Below are 24,288 nucleotides of genomic sequence, written 5' to 3' on the forward strand. Positions count from 1 at the left end.
ACTGACTATGTCATGTGCTTTAGGTCGTTTAAGACCCATGAGGTGGGGGGCTGGGGTGGTGGCTCAGCGGTAGAGCACTCACCTCACACGTGCAAGGGCCTGGGTTCAATCCTCAGCACCACATAAAAACAAAAGTAAAAATAAAGGCATTGTGTCCAACTTCAACTAAAAAAATACATATTAAAAAAAAAAAAGACCCATGAGGTGTAGGAGATCATTTTGTCTTCCTTTTTCTTTTTTCTCAAATTTGGTGTCCCCCCCTTCTCTCTCTCTCTCTCTCTCTCTCTCTCTCTCTCTCTCTCTCTCTCTCTCTCTCTCTCACTCATATATATATATATAAAATTTAGTTGTAGATAGACAGCATGCCCTTATTTTATTTTTTTAATGTGGTGGCTAAGGATCGAGCCCAGTGCCTCACACATGCTGAGTAAGCACTCTGCCACTGAACTACAACCCTAGCCCCAATATTTATCTTTTTGTCCATTTTCTGTTCTGAAATATTTGAATTTCAGACTTGAAAGGGTTTTTTTTGTTTCTCATGATTATTTTTAAAATGACTGTTCTCCTGTATCAGCAAGAGGGAGTCAGTATGGGCTGGTGTGAGAGGGTTTTACGGACCTTTTAAAACATTTTTATTCATATATGACAGCAGAAAGCATTATAATTCTTATACATATAGAGCACAATTTTCCATATCTCTGATTGTATACACAGTATATTCACACCCAGTTCCTGTATTCATACCTGTACTTTGGATAATAATTATCACATTCCACCATCATTAATAACCTCATGCCTCCTCCCTTCCCCTCCAACCCCTCTGCCCTATCTAGAGCTTGTTGTTCCTCCCATCTCCCACTCTCTATCCCACTATGAATCAGCCTCCTTATATCAAAGAAAACATTCAGCATTTGGTTTTTTGGGATTGGCTAACTTAGCATTATCTTTTCTAACTCCATCCATTTACCTGCAAATGCCATGATTTTATTTTCTTCTATTGCTGAGTAATATTCCATTGTATGTGTGTGTATGTGTGTGTATACACACATACACACACACACACCCCCCCCCCACAGTTTTTAATCCATTCATCTATTGAAGGGCATCTAGGTTGGTCCCACAGTTTAGCTATTGTGAATTGTGCTGCTGTAAACATTGATGCATCTGTGTCCTGTAGTATACTGTTTTTAAGTCCTTTGGATATAGATTGAGGAGATGGACAGCTGGGTCAGATGGTGGTTCCATTCTCAATTTTCCAAGGAATCTCCATACTGCTTTCCATATTGGCTGCACCAATTTGCAGTCCTATCAGCAGTGTATGAGTGTGCCTTTTTCTCCCACATCCTCGCCAACACTTATTGTGGTTTGTATCCATAATAGCTGCCATTCTGACGAGTGAGATGAAATCTTAGAGTGGTTTTGATTTGCACTTCTCTAATAGCTAGTAATGATGAACATTTTTCATGTATTTGTTGACTGATTGTATATTATCTTCTGAAAAGTGTCTGTTCAGGTCCTTGGCCCATTTATTGATTGGGTTATTTGTTTTTTTTTTTTTTTTTTGGTGTTTAGCTTTTGAGGTTCTTTATATACCCTAGAGATTAGTGCTATATCTGATGTGTGAGGGGTAAAGATTTGCTCCCAAGATGTAGGCTTTCTATTCACCTCACAGATTTGTTTCTTTTGCTGAGAAGAAAGAAACTTTTTAGTTTGAGTCCATCCCATTTATTGATTCTTGATTTTAATTTTGGCACCAAAAGAGTCTTATTAAGGAAGTTGGAGCCTAATCCCACATGATGGAGATTAGGGTCTACTTTTTTTTCTATTAAACGCAGAGTCTCTGGTTTTATTCCCAGGTCCTTGATACATTTTGACTCGAGTTCTGTGCATGGTGAGAGATAGGGGTTTAATTTCATTTTGTTGCATATGGATTTCCAGTTCTCCCAGCACCATTTGTTGAAGATGCAATCTTTTCTCTAGTGCATGTTTTTGGTACCTTTGTCTAATATAAGATAATTGTAGTTTTGTGGGTTAGTCTCTGTATCCTCTGTTCTGTACCATTGCTCTACCAGTCTGTTTTGGTGCCAATACCATGCTGTTTTTGTTACTGTTGCTCTGTAGTATAGTTTAAGGTCTGATATAGTGATGCCCCCTGCTTCACTCTTCTTGCTAAGGATTGCTTTAGCTATTCTGGGTCTCTTATTTTTCCAGATGAATTTCATGATTGTTTTTCTATTTCTATGAGGAATGTCATTGGGATTTTGATTGGAATTGCATTAAATCTGTATAGTGCTTTTGGAAGTATGGTCATTTTGATAATATTAATTCTGCCTATCCAAGAGCAAGGTAGATCTTTCTATCTTCTAAGGTCTTTTTTTGATTTCTTTCTTTAAGGTTCTGTAATTTTCATTATATAGATCTTTCACCCTTACTGAGATTCTTAATTCAAGAGTTCCTTCTAGCCTGGCACAGTGGTGCACACCTGTAATCCCGGTGACTCCAGAAGCTGAGGATCATGAGTTCAAAGCCAGCCTCAGCAAAAGCGAGGCACTCAGTGAGAACCTGTCTCTATTAAATACAAAATAGGGCTGGGGATGTGGCTCAGTAGTTCATGCCCCTGAGTTCAATTCCCAGTACCTCCCTCCCCACCCCATCCCACCCACCACAAAAAAGAGTTCTTTCTCTCATCAATACAGAGAAGCACAGTGGCTTCAGTAGGGTGCTTCCTTTACTGGTAGGGAAAGGGCTGGGTGAGGCTTTTGGTTTTGTCCTTCTGAATTTTCTCCCATTGCTTCTCTCTTTCTCCCTGCCATAGACCGTCGAAGGCTGTCTGCATTACCCCTTTCTCACCCGAGGGCAGAGCGTCCCTAGATGTCTGACTGCGTCTCCTTCCAGCCCTTCCTTTGAATTCCTAAGCAGCCACTGCTCTGAACTACCAATCTCAGTCATCCTGGGGTGACCTCATTCTGGAAGATGAACTTCATCTGTCTGGCACTGCTAGAGCCCCACTGTCCTGCTCCTGTGCAGTCTCTGTCTGCCTCCCCAGACCAGTGAGGGCTTCAGAGCTCAGCTGGTTTGGGATGTTCATTCTCTGTTTACCTCAAGTGGAAGTTTATAGTAGTTCCCGACTCCTAATTTTGTGGTAGGCTTAGATTAGGGGTGGTTTCATTATCCTTGTTGACTGGTGTGGTTTTTATGGAATATATGGAGAATTCAAAATCTAGGCAATTGGCATTATTTTACAGAACACAGTTCTTGGACTTTTCTTGTGTTTTATCTTTAAAATTTGTTATGATACTATCACATTTATATTCTTCAAGAACTCTTTCTTGTTCTCAGCTTGTTGTTTTAATCGTATCCTATTCCCATTTCAAGGATATAATATCCTCCCCGAGGACATTTATTATAGCTTTTTAAAATATATCTCAGGGAGGATATTTATTATATCTTTTCAGAAAGTGTTACCCTGCCCACTGTATTATCTCTTTTTCCTCTATTTGCTTTTCCTTCTTCCTCCTCTTTTTAAAAGTTTTGTTTTGGAGTCTCTCGTTCTTGTTAGCAGTTTATCTGAAACATCTGGTGTCCTCTGATCATCGTGCTGGTGAAATTCCCCAAAGCTGACAGGCAGCTCTGTTGTGAACAGGTGGGTGGCCTTTGGGCCTCATGCCAACAGCACTGGTTGGCAAGCCAGCTCTTGCACTGGGGGAGTCAGATTTGAAGATTTCACTGGACAACTCATTGTATCCTAAGACGAGTCCTATACCATTACAGTGAAATTGGTGGTTTAAATTGGAAAGACAGGGAGCTGAGGGCACATGGTGCTCTTGGTGTTTGGTGTGCTGATCCTCTCAGTTCCTCCATACTGTGGTGCCTGTGCTTGTGCATCTGAGTTTTTGGAGGACTGAAAGGGTTTCAGTTCCTGTAGTCAGCCCCAGCTAGATACCAGTGTTTGGGTTCCACAGCTCTTTTGAATCTGTTGTCCTCTTCTTATCCACTTTTTATCTTCCAAAGAATTCGTGCACTGTTTCATCTACCATTGCCTCATATATCTTTTTAGAAATCTGTGTATTGTCCTTTAGCTGTTTCGGGTGAGAGAAAAAATAGATGTGTGTGGTCATATTTTTAAGTTATATTTGATTACCTTAGTACCAAGTTTCCACCCTTTTCTGTACTCATCTAGATTGACTTTATTTACTAGAACAAAATAAAATTGCAGTGTTTTCAGAAAGATAATTATATATCTCAGTCTACCTACAAAAAAAGTTACATTTTTGCAGACAGTTTAACTGTTGGATTCTCTACTTGGATAAAAATTTGGAATGTTGTCTTCGATGACTGTCTTGATTCTCTTTGTGGTAGATGGTTCCTCTGGCAGGACCCAGATGAGGGTCTAGACCTGTGGGATCCAGCTGCCTCTTCGAAACAGAGTGAAGACATAAAGCATGGTTAAAAATAACAAATGAATATAAAAGAGGAGTAGTTAGAGCAGCCCATTCACAATTAAGTATAAAGTAAGGTTGCTTTATCTTTAATGCCAAGTTTTTTAAAAAGCACAGTTATATGGTAAGCTGAGCATGCCCAGAAACCTGCCTTGGGAGCATGTGCAAAACCTAGCCCCGCCCAACTCCTCCTTTGAAGGTGGAAATGGAGTTGCCCTCCCCTTGAGCCGGTACTGGTTAATGGAAGTGAACCAGGAACTGACAATAGGCTACTGCCTTCCCATTTGTTTGGCCAGCGATTTACATCATTCTGTCTCATCCAGAAGGTGTAAGATTTCCATTGCAAATAGAGATTGTGGAGAGGGGTCAGCAGCTGGACTAGAGGAGTAAGATGTTACTTTTCCTGGTGGTCCTTTGGATTTTGCTTCGCTTTCCAACGCCCTGTGCAAACGGAAGCATGGCTGATGGTTCTTAGGAGAAAAATACATGAATAGTCTTTTAATTGGTTCCTTGATCATTCTTTTCTCTTTTATTACAATTTTAGCTTTTAAGTGACTCGGCTGCCTTCTCTACTATTTGGTCATGAATTTCTTTTTTTCCTTCTCAACAAGGATTGTTCTGGGGACCCAAGTGCTGTCAGCTTTTATAAGGAATGTTGATTACTTTATATGAAATAGGATGGAAGGAGGTTGATTAAACCCTGTGAAATGAGAGACAGTTGGGGAATTCTGGGAAAGATGGCAATGGACAAAGATTAGTGGGATCACAATGTACTTCTACAATATTTGTGAGAGGGATGTGTGAGATAAGGATCAGATTTTTTTTAATAGCATCAGGTATCAACCAGCACTAATGAGTGAAAGCTAAAGGGAGGCAGCTTGAAAGTCTTTGCAAGAAAGGATTTTGTTCATAACTATGACTTCACAAATAATGACTCTCCCAGGATTCTCTGAATTTTCCCTCTGAGAGTGGACCATTTGAGTAGAACCAGAGTATCAAAGAAGAAATTTTAAAGTCTAGTAAAAATTTATATGTGGATTTTTCAAAATGCTACAAATAGTTGATTCTTTGCTGTCTTTAAACAATACACAGTAATCACAAGAAAAGTTCCTTCTGTTCTTTGTGTCATTAGTTCTTGGCCTCACTCAAACCTAAGTGATGATGTGGAGGAAGAGAGCACACAAGATAACATGGCTATTAGCTTCCAGTTTAGAGGCTTGTCCTGGCGAACATTTCTTCTCTTTTCATGAGGTATAAAAATATAATCAAAACCCATCAGGACAGATTTTATATGGCTAAAAATTCATGCTTTCATGAAAATAGGAAAGAGTATTTCTGATTTTTCTTAAAGTTTTCAAATACATCTAAATAGTAGATAGAAAAGACAGTGGAATGAGATTACCGTCATTACCCTAAGTACACATATAAAGACACAACTAGGGGCTGGGGATGTGGCTCAAGCAGTAGTGCGCTTGCCTGGCATGCATGCAGCCCGGGTTCGATGCTCAGCACCACATACAAAAAAAGATGTTGTGTCCGCCGAGAACTAAAAAATAAATATTTAAAAATCTCTCTCTCCCCTTCCTCCCTTCCCCCCCTCTCTCTCTCTCTTAAAAAAAGACACAACTGATGTGACTCTGTATACAACCAGAGATATGAAAAATTGTGTACCATATGTGTAATATGAATTATAATGCATTCTGCTGTCATATATAACAAATTAGAATTAAAAATAAATAATTTTTTTAAAAAGATTTTAAAAAGTGGGAAAATCAGAAACTAATATCGTTCCATGCTGTACATATCACTTCCCTTTCTCAAGTACAATCTGGCACAAAATGTGTTGAGAAGAGATTCCCCTCCAAAAAAAAAAAAAAAAATCCACTGGGGCTGGGGATATAGCTTAGTTGGAAGAGTACTTGCCTCACACGCACAAGGCTCTGGGTTCAATCCCCAGCACCACCAAAAAAAACCCAAAATCTGATATTACATCCAATGGCATGAACAAGATTTAAAAAGCCACATAACCATAATGAGAGCACAAAGCACACAAAAGGCTTTCTAGATTCCAATCTAGAAAAAAAAAAAAAACATATCCCAAGGAAGGAGAACAATGTTCTTGCAATTACTTTTCTCTAAGGAGTGTCTTAGTATGCTGATGAATGACCTTTTTTAACCCCCAGCACTGAGGATTGAACTGAGGAGTGCTCTACCACTGAGCTACATCTGCAGTCATTAATGTTTGTTTTGTTTTTATTTTTCTTGAGACAGAGTCTCACCAAGTTGCCCAGGCTCTCCTCAAACTTACCATTCTCCTACTTGTCAACCTCCTGAGTAGCTAGGATTATAGGCATGCACTATTGTACTGGCTACAAATTATATGTTTTTAAATCAGGAAATTGTCATTTAGAGAATATTATTCCCATAAGTTCTTTCTATATAAATTATTATAGAGCAAGCTTCACACAACCAATTGAAGAGACATTATTGTTAATAGATTATCCTATATTGTAGTTAATTGTATGGAAAAGAAACAATGTAGCAAAAATGAAATCATAAAAACAAAGAGATTTCACATAGTAATGTAGATTAAAATGTCATACAACTATAAATTCCCCTAAAATGCATAGACCAAGATCCTACCCAAGATTGAGACTTGAGGAAGGACTGACTGTATCCTTTAAAGGCACAAACTCATTTTTTCTTCTCTGTGGTACCCTGTGCCACACTGTAAAGAAGCCCAGGCTATCTTGCTGGAGGGAGAGTTTATTTGAAGAAAGCCCCTGACATATGAAAGACCACATGGAAAGGGAGACTACATAAAGCCAACAGTCAGCACCTTAGTTCCGGACATACAAAGCCATCTCAGACCTTGTAGTCTAAATCAGGCGTGTGCTGTATGGGTGAGCCTAGGTGACACTGGAGCAGAACCTTGGTTAAAGTCTTGACTTACAAAAGTATGAGAAATAAAATGGTTGTTTGTTTGGTAGTGGGGATTGAATTCAGAGGCTCTCGACCACTGAGCCACATCCCTAGCCCTATTTTGTATTTTATTTAGAGACAGGGTGTCACTGAGTTGCTTAGTGCCTCGCCATTACTGAGGCTGGCTTTGAACTCTCGATCCTCCTACCTCAGTCTCCTGAGCCACTGGAATTACAGGTGTGCACCACCACTCCCGGCAAATGGTTATTTTTTAAAGCCACTAAATTTTGGAATTTTTAAAAATATAACAATAGATAACTAAAACGCTGTTTATTGATGATTTGTAGTGCTTTTATTTAATGACCAGTTTTATTAAAGAATACCCCATTTATTTCTACTGTGATCAGCAAACAAACTGAAATTCAATATTTAAAACTTTTTGCCAAGAATATAACCTATCTTGCAAGTTTCCATGAGGACTAGAAAAGAATATATATTCTGGAGTTGTTGGGCATTGTCAGTCAATGTCAATAAGGTTAAGGTGGTTGATAGTTTTGTTCAGACTATTGTGTATCATTAGTGATTTTTTTTTATAGTGTTACTATCAGTTGTTAAAAGGGTGTTAAAAATTCAAAGTATAGATTTGTCTCTTCAGATTTGTCAGCTTTCATATATTTGGGGCATATAAATGTTTGGTTGTATGGTGTCATGTTTCTGTGTTCTTAAAAACACATTATGGTATTATGAAATGTCTTTCTTATCTCTTATAATACTCTTTATCTTGAATTAAATTCATCTGATGTTAGTATAGCCTCTGCATTCTTCTTGGCTTACTATTCATGATGTATTTTTATCTATTTCTTGTTTTCGTTCTATTCATATTTTTATTTAATGTAATTAAATAAAATTACATTAAATAAAAATTAAATTTTATTTAATTTATCCATGAGCTTTTAGCTTTATTGCTTTTCATTATTGTTTTAGCAATGTTTCCAGGAATTATGAAATGCATTCTTTAATTTATCACAGTTTTCATAATTTAAATTGTGATACTTTCTCACATCTCCCCAAGTCCTTTGTGCTTTGTCGTCATACATATTACAGCTGTATACCCTATGTTTTTTACCTTAGTCATGTTTCCAAGAAATTAAAAGAATAAATATGTATACATATTTCCTTTTATATTTACCTACATTTTAGTATTTCTAGTACTTTTCATTTCTGTTTATGGTGCATTGTCTTTAAAAATATCTACCCCAAATTCTCCACATTCCTGTATCAAGTTGCTTCTCTCATTATGAAGTAATATCTATTTTCCCACCCGCTGAGTCTGGGCTGGTCTTTTGTCTTGTTTTAATGAACAAAATATATTTTTGGTGAAAGTGATGCCATGCCAATCCTAGACCTAACACCTTGGGAAGGTATATACCTTCTACTTTTATCCTCTAGAAATCTAATCAACAAATAAAAAATTTTAGAATGACTGAATGACTAAAAGCATTTGAGGAGATAAGCCTGACCCAACCAGTTGAGCTAGCAGACATGTAAACAAAGCTATTTTGTCAGTTCTACCTTTGGTTAAACAATCCCTGCTAAAGGAAACCACATAAGCACTAATAAATACCTAGAGCAAAGGACCCATCAGAAAATTATGTAAAGCCAAATCATAGAATAAGGAGACATAACAAAGAATTTTTATTTTAAACCATTAAGTTTATTACACAGTGAACTAAAACACACAGTGCATCTGTTTCTACCTGATGGATCATCTCCTTTTATCCTGAAGAGTTTCTTTTAGCATTGTTAATAGTAGAGATCTATTGGTATTGAATTTTCTTACTTTTTATTTATTTAAAAATGTCTATTCTGCTTTCAGTTTTGAAGAGTATTTATCCTGGATTAGCAGTTTTTGTCTTCTAGCACCTTAAACCTTTCCGTTAACTTTAATCTCTCATTTCTGATAAGAAGTCAGCTATCATTTTAGTCATTTTTACCTATGTGTAACACACCACTTTTTTCTAATTGCCTTCAAGACCTTTTTCTTCCTAATTGATTATTTACAGTTGACTCTGATGCATCTAGATGTGATTTGCTTTGTAACTAACTTTAGTATTCACTGAGTTTCCTAAATCTGTTAACATCTTTTTTGTTAATTTGAGATAATTTTAGCCATCATTGTCTTAAATATTTTTTCTTTATAATTTATGCCTCTATTCTTCTAGAAATCTAATTATATGTATGTTAGGTCACTTTGTCCTGATAGTAACCAAGTCTCTATTTTTTTCTTTCTGATTTTTAGACCAGATAATTTTTATTGGTCTATCTCCAAGTTAACTTTTTGCTGTTTTTGCACTATATAATCTGATGATAGATTTGTTTCATGAATTTTTCATTTCAAATACTATACTCTTTATTTCTTTTAAAAGAAATTTTTCATTTATATGTTGACACCCATATCTACTTATTCATTATGATTAAGCTTTTCTTTAATTCCTTGAAATTAGTTATAAAAACTTTATAAATTTTTTTTCTGCTAATCCTAACATCTGGGTCAGCTCACGGAACTTTTTTTATATGTAACATTTTCTCTTGTGGTTCTCATTTTTCTATCTTCTTTGCATTCTGGCAAAATTTAATGATATTCTACATGCCTATAATCCCATCGACTCAGGAGGCTAAGGCAGGAGGATCAAGAGTTCAAAGCTAATAAATTATGCATGGCACACATTGTTTAATTTTGCATGTAACTTCTTTTTAGTGCATCAATGAGGTTTTAGTGACATTGTCATCCAACACTTGGCCTTTGTTGTTCAGGGAATGCCTTCATGATTTTAATACTGGTTTTCCTATTCAGACTGTGGATTGGGTTTGAATATACTGTTATCAACCACCTGGTCTTTTAATTACTCATCCCAGTAAACTTATAGTTTGTGAAGCATTTGTTTCTCAGATTCATGACACTGTTAGAACCTGAAGTAGTAGCTGATGGGTATCTGTGAATTCTTTTTTTTTTTTTTACTTGTAGTAGATTGTCTGAAACAGGCATATTCTCCTCTGTGTTTATCCAAACCTCCCTGTCATGTGCACTACAAGTTACAATTTGGAAGTTACTGTATTAAAATTCTGTCTGTTCATGGTTCTAGAAGAGTGATGTTCTCTCCCAAACACTGGTTACTACAGCAGCATTTTTAATGTTGTAAAATAAGAATAAAGGCTCTGAAGGCCAAAGATTTTAAAAAGTCATTTTACAAATGTTACGTTAAATTAAAACTGAGCTTTGCTGTAATACTGTTTTCTCTTCAAAATGTGATGGTACAGGAAAGGTGTTATATGAAGGGGTGGTATTGCAGGGGAGCATTTTATATTGAAGAAGTAAAAAAGTTATAATATTTATAATTTTGATGAGTTTATTTTTATAGGGAAGATTTTTCTCCCCTGAAATTTTTTCTGGTATAGCAAAATGTTTCCATTATTAAAAATTGAAATTGTTAAAAAAAAAGAGTTCAAAGCTAGCCTCAGCAACTAAGGGATGCACTTAGCAACTCAATGAGACCCTGTATCTAAATAAAATGCAAAAAAAGGGCTGAGGTTGTGGCTCAATGGTTAAGCACACCTGGGTTCAATCCATGGTACCAAAAAATATTTTAAATTATATTCTGGTCATTTATAGATGATACATCATAGGAAGTCTGGATTATATTGTCTTCCTATAAAGGATATTCTGTTTTATGTGTCATGCAGGCTAATTACTGGTGAATTGTTTTGATCATATTAGATTTGGTATTATTATTATTATTATTATTATTATTATTATTTGGTACCAGAGATTGAACTCAGGGTACTCAATTACTGAGCCACATCCCCAGACCTGTTTTGTATTTTATTGAGAGACAGGGTCTTGCTGAGCTGCTTTAGCACCTCGATTTACTAAGGCTGGCTTTGAGCTCGTGATCCTCTTGCTTCATCCACCTGAGTCACTGGGATTATAAGCATATTCCACCTCGCCTCACTAGGTTTGGTATTTTTCTTTATTTCCATATTTCATGGTGCATTATACTTGTACATAATGGTGGGATTTGTTGTTATGTTTTCATACATATGTACAATATAGTGATAAAACTTAGCCAATATCATTCTCGAGTATTTCTCTTTTACCTGCTTTCCTCTCTCCCCTGATCCCTTTCCTCTATTCTACTGATCTCCCTTTGATTGTCATCAGATTCCTTTCACACACACACACACCTTTCTTTTCTTTTTTCCTTTCTGGCTGCCACATACATTTTCAGCATGAATCAATTTTGATTTCAAATTTAGGTCTACCATTTTCCCTTTACTCTTTTGTGTGTGGTTCTTTTTGCTAAGGCTTATTCCTGAACTCTTAATTAAGTACCTGATATATTAGTGAAGCTGTTGCAACCTGACTCTGCTGGAAACCATTTCTTCCAACATTGCCATTTAGCATCATCTTCAGTCTCCTTTATAGCAGTCAAACTCTGCCAAGCCTTAAAGAGTCTCATCTGGTACATTCCTATCAAAAATGAATTTCCTCCAGGCTTTTAGTATTCTCTCTCTAACACACACATAATTACATTGCACCCACCATAAATAGCTCAGACATTCTTGTCCACAAAATTCCAACCACTATGATAATCTTGCACTTTGATAATTTTCTCCTTAACTCAGTATGACCACCATCTTACTTGAGCTTCATCTCCCTAATTGTGTTTTGTGCACCAGGCCTACAGTCATGTCTGAAATTAATACCTGAAAATGTTTAGTTTTTCTAGTTTTATACTCTTTTGTGTCAGGAAAACAAATCAAGTACATTAGATCTATAACAGTTTCAAGTAAAAATACTAACTTACTTATATCTTTGCCCATCAATAGTGGTAGAGACACTTAGGTCAACTTACATAGAAACTGCAACATCTTATATACTCAACAACAATTTCATTGTCCATGGAACGAAAAATTAATTGAAAGAGTAAACCCAAAATGGATATCTGAAAAATAAACTGGTCAAAATTAGTAAGACAATCAGACTTAAATAATCATATATTTTACCAATAGCACTAGCTTAAAAGTATGAGTCTACAATAACTAGAAAAATACATGTTAATGGCTAGAGTCATAAAATTTCTATTATGATAGGCAGTCTCTTATGATGCTTTAATATTATATGATAGTTGTGAAATGATTACAAACTAATAATGAACATAATCTATTTGAAGATTAAAATGTTCTTCCCTGTATTATCTACAAAGTTTAGATAAACCTCAAAATGCCCTGGAAAAGAAATTTCTTAAGTCTCATCAAAATGAACTGCCAGGTTTTTTCCTACATTTGACATGACACAGTGCCAAGATTTCTGGTTCTGAATACACACTTTCTATAGGGAAGAGACTTTTATCTTGGCAATTAATAGATCATTTATCTCATTTCATACAGCCAATTTTAGTCGTAAGAAAAGAAATGTTTATGTATTTATTCTGCTGACTTTAATCTATAATCTAATCAGGGATCAACAAACTTTTCCTGAAAAGAGACTGATAATAAATATATTAGACTTTGTAGGCAAGTCTTCATTGCCACTCAAGTGCCAGTGTAGCACAAAACAGCCTAGACTGTGGGTAAATAATATAAGTTTCTGTGTTCTAATAAAACTTTGTTTACAAAAGCAAGTGTTATTGTTGGACATCGTGGTGTGCTCCAACAGTCACAACTACTCAGAAAGCTGAGGCAGGAAGATTACTTGAGCCTAGGAGTTTAGGCCAGCCTGGGAAATAAGAGAGAGGGGGGGAGGGAGGGGAGAGAAGAGAGAGGAGAGAGAGGGAGGGAGAGAGAGAGAGAGAGAGGGGAAAGAATGAAAGAAGGAAGGAAGGGAGGGAGGGAGGGAGGGAAAAAAGGAATAAAGAGAACAATTAAAAAAAACCAGTGTCAGGCTCATCACTGTTCCAGAGTATTAATGTTTATGCTCACAATAGATGTTTGGCTAGGCTGTATACATACATACATACATGCATACATGAAAGCAATTCTGTTCTTTTGTTTGCTTTCTTTTATTTTTTCCATTTTTTTGTTGATACATTATAGTTGTAAATCATGGCAGTATTTGTTGTTACATATTTCCACATGCACAATATAACACTCCAGTTTGGCCTATATCATTCCCCAGTATTTTCCCTTCACTCCTCCATCTCCTGGTCCCTTTCCTACACTCTACTGATCTCCTTTTGATATTCACTTTCTTTTCCTTTTTCCTCTCTTGCTTCCACATCCGAGAGAAAACATATGCTCCCTTGATCTTATGAGTTTAGCTTATTTTGTGTAACAGAATGTTCTCAAGTTTCATCCGTTTTCCAGCAAATGACATAATTCATCTTTATGACTGAATAAAGCTCCATTGTGTGTATATGCCACATTTTCTTTATTTATTCATCCTTGATAAGCACCTAGTTTGGTTCCATAGTTTGGCAACTGTGAATTGTGCTGCTATAAACATGGGTATGCATGTACTACTCTAGTATTATGACTTTAATTCTTTAGGATAAACATTGAGTAGTTGTATAGCTGGGTTATATGGTGGTTTCCTGCCTAGTCTTTTGAGGAACCTCCATACTGATTTCAATAGTGGTTATAATCATTTACAATCCTATCAACAGAGAAAAAAGTGTCCCTTCTTCTCCACATTCTCTTTAGCATTTATTATTGTTCATATTCTTTTTTTTAAGTAGTTGGACACAATACCTTTATTTTTATTTATTTATTTTTAATGTGGTGCTGAGGATTGAACCCAGGGCCTCAAACGTGCTAGACAAGCAATCTGCTGGGGTTTTTTTTGTTTGTTTGTTTTTAAGGGAGGGGAGAGAGAGAGAGAAAGAGAGAGAGAGAGAGAGAGAGAGAGAGAGAGAGAGAGAGAGAATTTTAACATTTTTTTTATTTCTTAGTTTTCGGCAGACACAACATCTTTGTTTGTATGTGGTGCTGAGGATCGAACCTGGGCCGCGCGCATGCCAGACGGGCGCGCTACCACCTGAGCCACATCCCCAGCCCCAGCAATCTGCTGTTGAGCCATAACCCCAGCCCCATATTGTTCATATTCTTGGTGGCTGCTATTCTGACTAGAGTGAGATGAAAGCTCACTGTAGTTTTGATTTGCATTTCCCTAATTGCTAATGATGTTGAACATTTTCATAGATTTGTTGTCCATTTTTATTTCTTCTTTTGAGAAGAATCTGTTTAATTCATTTGCCCAATTAAGCTAGGTTATTTGAGGTTTTGGTATTAAGTTTTTTAAAGTTTCTTATATAGTCTGGATATTAATCCTGTGTCAAAGAGTAGTTAGCAGGGCTGGGGATGTGGCTCAAGCGGTAACACGCTCGCCTGGCATGCATGCAGTGCAGGTTCAACCCTCAGCACCACATACAAACAAAGATGTTGTGTCCGCCGAAAACTAAAAAATAAATATTAAAAAATTGTCTCTCTCTCTTTTTTAAAAAAAAGAGTAGTTAGCAAATATATTTTCTCCCATTCCGTAGGTTCTTTCTTCATGTTACTAATTGTTTCCTTTGCTGTGCAGAAGCTTTTTAATTTGATGCCATTCTGTTTATTAACTTTTCATTATTTTCTGAGCTTTAGGAGTTCTAATAAGAAAGTCATTGCCTGTACCTATATGCTGGAGTCTCAAACCTATATTTTCTTCCAAGGATTTGCATAGTTTCTGGTCTGATTCCTGGGCTTTTGATCTCTTTCAAGTTTGTACAGGGTCTAGTCTTATTTGTCTACATATAGATAACCAATTTTCCTGGCACCATTTGTTTAAAGCCTGTCTTTTCTCCCAATATATTTTTGGCATCTTTGTCAAGAATCAGATGACTGTTAACTGTGTTGGATCTTTTTCTGTGTCTTCTCTTCTTTCCCATTGGTCTATGTATCTGGTTTTATGACAGAGCCATGCAGTGGTTATTTCAATAGCTTTGTACTATAATTTGAAGTCAGGTATTGTGATGATGCCTCCAGCTTGCTTATTGAATTAGAATTGTTTTGGCTATTCTGAATATTTTATTCTTCCAAATGGATTTCAGGACTGTTTTTTCTAGGTCTGGAAAAATGACATTTATTATTATTATTATTATTTTAAATTTATATATGACAACAGAGTGCATTACAATTTATATTACATATATAGAGCACAATTTTTCATATTTCTCTTTGTATACAAAGTATATTCACACAAATTCGTGGGTATTTTGATGGGAATTGCATCAAATCTGTATGTTGCTCATAAAACCAATTTCAAACATATACAATCATATTAGTAGTGATTTTAGTGTCCAGAAAGAGATCTACTAAACAATAATTACTGGGCTGGTATGGTGACTTGTAGTCCTAACTACTCAGAAGGCCAAGCCAGGAGGATTGCTTGAGTCCAGGAGTTGGAGATCAGGTTAGGCAAAATAGCAAGACCCCCATCTTAAAAATAATAATAATTACTGATGTCAAAACACATCTCAATCATTATGATAGTCACTAACTCTTCATTGTTTTCCTTGAAACTCTAATATACAATTAGTGAATGTCAATTTAGGACTAATTGTGCTGTTTTATAGAGGAGAAAGCTGATTATAATAGTAAATGAAATCAGCTATCATGAACTGATTTGTGTTTATTTAATTACAATTATCATGCTGATGACTCTACATATTAAGTCTCCACCTATAGTCCCCTAGGTGCTAATTTTAAAGATATGAGTTTTCATTAAAAATAAGAAAAGAAACCCCTCCATGTGCATTTCAATAATTCAAATTGTATTATAATTTGACTATTAACACAAGGGAAAATCAATGCAACTAATTCAGATTTAAATTCAAGATTACACAGTGCAAACGAGGGAATAGTCTTGGAAAGGGAAGTAGAAAAATGTAAGATTCCTCTTAGAGGTCAGAAAAAAATAAATTAAAAAATGTGATTTTTTTTTAAAGGTAGTGTTAACTTGAAGTGGAAAACAAAAAGCAAAAATCCTTTGAAGCAAAGTCAGTTGTGTTTACAAGGACCTTTGAGTTTCTTTGATGTTTTAGTGATTCTGGTTTTTAAAATGTTGATTTGTGGAGGATGGGCACAGGGGATTGAATCTAGGTGCTTAACCACTGATCCACATCACCAGCCCTTTTTTTACATTTTTCTTTATTTTGACGTAGGAAATCCATAAATTACTTAAGGCCTTGCTAAATTGCTGAGGGTGACTTTGAACTCAATATCCTCCTGCCTCAGCCTCCAGAGCCACTGGGATTACAATGTGCATCATGAAGCCCGGCCTTAAATGTTGATTTTATAATCCTTTCTTTTTAGCTGATAAGAGAAATTACAAAATACAGAATACTTGCAAACTACAAAACATAGGATACTTACAACTAAAGGTGCTTTGTTAAATGATCAGAGTTTAACTAACTCTGCAAGTGACTCTCAAGCAGTGACTCTCAAACTGGGAGAGTAATACTAGTCTTATCAAGAGAAGTTTAGAAATGCCTGGGGGCATTTTGTTGTTGTTTCACCATCACTGAGGAAACTACTAACATTTTTTGGCCAGGCCCATAGATAGTATATAACCTTCAGCTAGTAGGAACAGTCCAAACCAAAGTACCAATAGAGTTCTATCAAGAAACCCTGGTGCAAAGAAGTAATCTACCAAGGAAAACACAGTTGCAGTTAAGTAAGAGAACAGAGCAGGTGCCGGGTGCAGTGCTGCATGCCTGTAATCCCAGTGGCTCTGGAGGCTGAGGCAGGAGGATCATGAGTTCAAAGCCAGCTTCAGCAAAAGTAAGGCCCTAAACAATTCAGTGAGACCTTATCTCTAAATAAAATACAAAATAGGGCTGGAGATGTGACTCAGTGGTCTAGAGCCCTTGAGTTCAATCCCTGTTACCAAAGAAAAATAGACCACCCAGGTGACTTGTTTGTACCAGTAGGTCTACCTAAAACGAAAAGGGATTTTATGCAGTCAAATTTTTTTATTATCCATTTAAATATAATTCTTTATTTCTTTATGTTTGTCAAGAAGTAAATATATTTAAGATAACAATGAAAAATAATAAAAGAATGACAAGTATAGGAACCTAATGATGACTTACACTTTTTGATTATAGACTTGAGATTCATCTAAAATGACAATGCAATCCCTAGCTATTGCAACAGAAATCTTAACCTCTGAGTGAAAAAAAAAGAGGGATGTTGAGATACCTTCAATCATCTTTTCTCACTTCTGCGTAAGTACCAAGAGAGGTTGGCCAAAAATATTTTAAAACCTAAAACATACTATTAAACGTGGCTTTTCTTTAAAATAAGTGCAAGTATATGATATGGCCTGGTGTTAATTTACAATCCCTACTTTCTTATGCTGCGACTGTCTTTAAATGTGCCCAGTTTGAACTGAGATGTGCCATAAGTCAGATATCAAAGACTTATTATGAAGAATGTAAAATAACAGTTATATTTTTATTTTGATTACAAGTTAAAAGGATGACATTTTAAATATATTGAATTATGTAAAATGTGTTATTAAATGAAGCTCATCTGTCTTATTTTTTAAAATATGACTTCTAGAAAATTTAATTTACATGTAGAGTTAATATTATATTTCTATTGGTGGTTCTAAGGGATCAGTGAGAAATAAGAGAAAGATCATGTTCAGATTCTCTATTTCATCATTTGGGTTTGATGTCATTCACTGATCTTCTTATGTATTCCAAACCATTTCAAATTTCATGTGGATTTGGGTAAGACTGAGCTTTCATACTAATCACAGAGAACTTACTTTCCCATATATGTTTGTTCAGTGTCCCCCACTGAGTATAGTCTTCATAATAGTGTTTATGGTCCTGTTTCTAATTTTATACTGCATGCATCAGTTAAAATGCTGAAGATTCAGGAGGGTTTGCTTTGCTTCGGTGTATGCTCTGGTAGACTATATGTTATCCCGAAGAACATATTTTCTCCTCCACTCTCCCTGTCTCCTCCAAGAGGTGCTTGTGATCTTCCAAGCACACTTTGGGAGGATGTTATCAGCCTTACTTTGTTTCAGTGAGAAGAGAACAGTTTCCAGAGTAGGAACTATCTAAAAATGTCTCCTTAGTAATGAAAGCATTTATTGCCAAGACTTTTGTTGCTTTGTCAATTGTCTATATTGGCTGTAACCGCCAGGATTTTGCTGTTTAATTATTTAAACCACATAAATGGGCAATCTTTCATATATTATCTCTATTTCTTCTTTAAAAATGAATTATAAAATTTTAACTTTGACCCATATTTGTATAGATGAAATATCTGAGACTCAGAAAAGTTAATGATTTGCCTATAGTCACACAGTTAGACTTCTGACTACAATCCTTTTGGCTGTATTCCTTACTTCTGCTGTTGTTCTGGTAAGGAAGTAATTTATATTTCTGAAAACTAAATGGATAAAGCCCAACAGTGCACTGTGGAAATTGAGATGTGCAGGCCACAAGTCACCAATGTCTGTTCTGCATTTATTTCAACACACCAAATATTTGACCTCCGTGAAAAGAATGCCAAGGTAAATTAGGCAGAACCAGAAACAGGAACTCATATACATGCCATATATTAGTGGCAATTTCAGATGTTTGAGTTTCTTTCTTTGTACAGTTGAAAGTGGAATAATATTTGTCAGGGCTAGACAAACAGTAGATGCTGGCAGAAGACCTTGCCTTGTATATGACTCACTTCCATTAGTACAGTACAGTTCGACATGACTTTTTAATTGTGGGGAGTGCCTCAGCCCTACTCATCATGCCCAGCCTAAACCTCCATCTTCCCTGGATTTAAGGACAAGATACTTGTTTAAATTCCACTTAAGTTATATGATCCCTTTACTTAAAGTCTAATATTTTATGCATTTTTATTCTATTAAGTCTAAATCCTTATGCTTGATTTTCAAGGAATTTCATAGTCTGACATAAGCACACAAATATGTCATCCTTTATAGAATCCTTTCCTCTTAGCAAAATGAGGTGTCCTTACTGTCCTTTAAACATACTTCTTTCTGCTGAGTCTTTTATGCTGTTTAATTCACTTGCCTTTTATTCTCTTTTTAGAATCTGAATCCTATGTACTTATCCAGGTCTAGCTCAAATCCCAAGACTCATCCCTTACTTTTAACTCTTTAGTGTTTACAATTTGTACCAAAATACATTTTAGTATTTATTTTGTGGCAGAGTAGGGCCCTTGCCACCCTCCCACTACACTAACTTTTACCAAGGAGGAAACTGGTGTTACCAAGAAAGACCTGTTTATAATTTAGGAGTTCCCATTCTCGAGATTATAATGAGGATCTAGAGTCACCTCCACCCTTGGAAATAGATCCAAGATTGGGGTCCTTCGGCACAGGTGTAAAGGTTGATCCATTGCCTAAATCTCTTACATTGGCACAGAGGATGATGTACACACACACACACACACACACACACACACACACACACACACACACGCCAAAACTCAGGAAGGAAGGAAGGAAGGAAGGAAGGAAGGAAGGAAGGAAGGAAGGAAGGAAGGAAGGGAGGGCGGGAAGGAAGGAAAGAAAGAAAGGTGGGCGGGCGGGGGGGAAAGAAGGAAGGAGACCCTTTGAAATCCATTGAGAAATGATACTGTTCTGGTCAACCTCACAGAAAATGGATATTTCTTGTCATTTTCTGACTTACCATATTGTGACCAAGCATAGTGCTATTATTTTATTTTTCTACTAAGACCTTTACTAGGATTCACCTGGTTTATAACTTTCTACCTTTAAATATAACTGAATCTGCTGGAAGGTGGTGGCAGAGTCTGTAATCCCAGATATTCAGGAGGCTGAGGCTGGAGGATCGCAAGTTTGAGGTAAACTTGGGGAACTGAGCCAGACTCTGTTTCAAAATAAAAACTAAACTGGGCATGGTGGCACACATCTGTAATCCCAGTGGCTCAGAATTGTGAAACAGGAGAATTGGGATTTCAAAGCCAACCTTAGCAACTTAATGAAGCCCTGAGTAACTCATTGGGACCTATCTCTAAATAAAATACAAAAGAGGGCTGGGGATGTGGCTCAGTGGTTTAGTTCCCAAGAGTTTCATCTCTGATAGCAAAAAAAAAATTAATAATAAATGAATAAATAAAATAAAAAGGGCTGGGGATGTAGCTCAGCAGTAGAGCACCCCTGGATATTTGTACTAGGGAGTACAAAAAAAAAAAGAATTTTCAATACATATTACTTTTTGTCTAGTTTATTTCATTCAGAATCTCCCTGTTTTTGCTATTATCAATAGTTCTTTATTCTTGCTAAGTATGTTTCCAAAATTTATTATCTATTTTCCTATTGATATACATTGGGGATTTTTTTTTAAGTAAACCAGGTTATATTTATACAGTGGAAAATTATTAAGCAATGAAAATAAGAAGTACATTCACATTCAACAACTTGGATAAATCTTATAAAAATACATATGGAGCTAAAAAAGCCACATACCAAAGAACACATGTGTATGATTACACTGTATAAAGTAACAAAACAGCCAAAACTAATCCTTGTTATTAGAAGTTAAAATAGTGCCTACCTCTGGGGGAGTGGAGGGAATAATTAGGGGAGCAATGAGAAAGGGCTCATGAAAGTGCATTTGATGTCCAATTTCTTGACCTGGGTTAGGGTTCAGTGGATATGTTTACTTTGTGATAATTCATTGTGCTATACGTGATTTTCTTTTGTCTGTTATATTTAATAAAAGAGAAGCTCTATTAACAGTAAAAAAATCAATCTCTACATTCATGTAATAGTTAGTAATCAAATGTCTACTATATGGTTAATATGAGTATAAGGGTTCTGAGGCATGTAAGACAGACATGTTCCCACAGTCCAACATTGGGGATTTTTTGACTATTACAAATAAAACCACCATGAATAGTTGTGCACAAGTCTCAGTGTGGATGTATGCTTTTATTTCTCTGGAGTAAATATCTCGACAGATGTGATTTAATTTTTAAAGCAACTGCCAAACAGTTTTCTAACAGTTTGTGCCATTGTTTATACTACATGTTATAGTCTGCAGTTCTAAGAGAGATACCATAGTCTTCATCTTTGTCAACATTTGTTATGATGAGTCTTAAATTTTGTCCATCCTACTGTATGTGTAATAACATTGCAGTTTTGATTTACATTTCAACTTATGTTGGATATCCTTTCATGTGCACATTCACCATATTTGTGTCTACTTTGGTGAAGAAAAAAAGTCTTCTGCCCATCTTTTCAAATTGGGTGATTTTTCTTATTAATAAGATATAAGAATCATTTGTATATCCTAGATATCATTCTCTTGAGAGAGATATGTTTTGCCAATACTTTTTCCTAGTCTGTCAGCTTACCTTTCCATTTCCATAACAATGAATATACAATAGACAAAGTTTGTTGTTGTTGTTGTTTTTGGTACTGGGGATTGAACTCAGGGTCATACCACCACTGAGCCACATCCCCAGTCCTATTTAGTATTTTATTTAGAGACAGGGTCTCACTGAGTTGCTTAGTGCCTCACTTTTGCTGAGGCTGGCTTTGAACTTGCAATCCCCCTGCCTCAGCCTTTTGAGCCACTGGTATTACAGGTATGCACCACCACGCCCAGCATGAGACAAAGTTTTTGAGGAGAGAGAGGAAAAAAGAGAGCATGAGGCAGAGAGAGCTAGTTAGTTTTAAAAGCCTCTGCCAAGCAGCTTTTTATATTTTCTTCCAGAAGTTGTATAGGTTTAGCTGCTACATTTAGGTCTGTAGTCTATTCCTACCAGTAGTGTGTGAGGGCTCCCATTGATCCACATCCTTGCCAACTTATTATTATCTTTTTGATTATAACCATCTTGATAGATGTGAAGTAGTATCTCACTGAGGTTGTACATTTCCCTAATGGTGCTGGGTATACTTTCATTTGCTTATTTGCTTTTGAATATTTTCTTTGGAGAAATGTCTATTCTAATTTCTTGCCATTTGTCTTTTCATATTGAACAATAAGAATTGCTTGTATATTCTAGGTAGTTATATTCTAACTACATGAATTGTAAATGTTTTCTTCTATGATTGTGTTTTCACTTTCTTCGATGGTAGCCTTTAAAAGTTTTAAATTTGATGAAGTTCATTACTTTATTATTTTTTCTTTTGGTGCTTGGGCCTTTGGTGTCTTAAATACAAAGTCATTGTCTACCCCAAGACTTACCTATGCTTTCTTACATTTAGTTTTGGTTCTTACATATATATGTGTTGTCCATTTTGAATTCTTACATTTATGTCTGTGGTCCATTTTGAGGTAATTTTTATGTGGGGTAGGGCTTAACTTAATTCTTTTGCATTAAAGACTATATCATTTTGAAATATATTTTCATTTGGAATGCAATTCTAGGATATCAGTTTTTTTTCTTTCAGAACTTGAAAATGTTGATGTACTGTTTTCTGGTTTGCATGGTTCTTGAATGAATTTTGACATTTTAGTTTCACTCCTTTGTACATAATGGTATCTGTTTTCTGTAGATGCTTTTCAATTTTTTTCTTAGCACTGGTTTTAAGCATTTAGTGTAAATTTGTGTCATCTTTATCATTTTTCTTATTCATTGAGCTTTTTGAATCTGAGTGTTCATCAGATATAGAACATTTTTATTTATTATTTCTTCAAATGTGTTTTTCCCACCTCTTTTAGGAACTACCGTAACATATATATTGGACTGGTTGAAGCTGTGCATACTGATGCTTTGTTCAATTCAGTCTCTTTCTCTGTGTTTGATTTTGGAGTCTTTATCACTGCATATTCAGTTTGCTGATATTGACTTCTTCAATGTTGAATCTGCTGTTAATCTCATTCAGTGTAATTTTCACCTTAGCCATTGTTTTATCTGATTTTATCTAATTTTATCTAATTCAGACATTTTTATATCTTCTTTTTCTCCTTTACATGCTTATGCTTTTCCATAGCATCTTGAACATATGGTATACAACTGTATTAATTTCCTTGTATAATAACTCTATCACAGTGTAATTAGTGATCATTTTTATTAATTTTCTTTTCAACATGGGTTATATTTTCCTCGCTCTTTGCATGCCTCATACATTTTTATTGGATTCCAAACATTGTGAATTTACCTTGTTCAGTACTGGATATTTTGTATTCTTTTAAATATTCTTGAGCTGTGTACAGCTTTTTGCTGAACTATCTTGGAAACATTTTGTATTCTTTTAAATATTCTTGAGCTGTGTACAGCTTTTTTTCTGAACTATCTTGGAAACATTTTTATCTTTTTAAGATTCTGCTAGACAGGAGTTACCTTAAATCTTGGGCTATTTTGTCCCTTTTACTGACTATGTTACTTGATGCCCTTTTATTATAGATTTTCCATTCTAGCTGGTGATTACAAAAATTGATCTGCATGCCAACAATCACCACCACCTTCCATTCTGTTCCTTTCTGAAGGTTCTTTCTCTGGCCTTACATGTGAGCCCACTGTTACATAGCCGCAGACTTCAGGGGAACCCTCCATAGATGTCTAGAGAGCTAGTGCATGTACACACTCTCCCTGCCTCTGCAGTTCTCTACTGTCTCCTTTATTCTGCTCTGGGACTTCTAGCTGCATCGGTCTTTTCAGACTTTAAAATCCATCTCTTCAACTCAGGAGATTTTCTATTTGAGTTTCCCTTCTCTGGGTGTGGCCTGAAAAATTCTTTCCAGGGAGTAAATTGGGATAATCCTAGCACTCATCTCTCATGCCTAACTTTATCTTAGAGGTCACTCTTATGCTGCTTATTATCTAATATCTGAGAACTGTTGTTTGTATTTTGTCCACTTTTTTTTCCAATGTTTCATATGCGAGGGTAAATCTGTTGCCCCTCTTGGAGAGATTTAGTCTTCCATAAATGTTT

At 35.9% G+C, this 24,288-nt stretch overlaps 1 protein-coding gene across 1 annotated transcript in view; it reads left to right on the forward strand.

The window, feature by feature from the left end:
• Nucleotides 1-24,288, forward strand: part of LOC144372805 (transport and Golgi organization protein 1 homolog) — a 173,988-nt gene that overhangs the window by 94,815 nt on the left and 54,885 nt on the right. The window contains exon 8 of the mRNA XM_078036047.1: nucleotides 17,504-17,623. The gene's annotated coding sequence lies outside the window, so the exon portion shown is untranslated. The remainder of the gene's footprint in view (nucleotides 1-17,503; nucleotides 17,624-24,288) is intronic.

This window comes from Ictidomys tridecemlineatus, unplaced genomic scaffold (assembly GCF_052094955.1).
Source record: "Ictidomys tridecemlineatus isolate mIctTri1 unplaced genomic scaffold, mIctTri1.hap1 Scaffold_164, whole genome shotgun sequence".
Lineage (NCBI taxonomy): Eukaryota > Metazoa > Chordata > Mammalia > Rodentia > Sciuridae > Ictidomys > Ictidomys tridecemlineatus.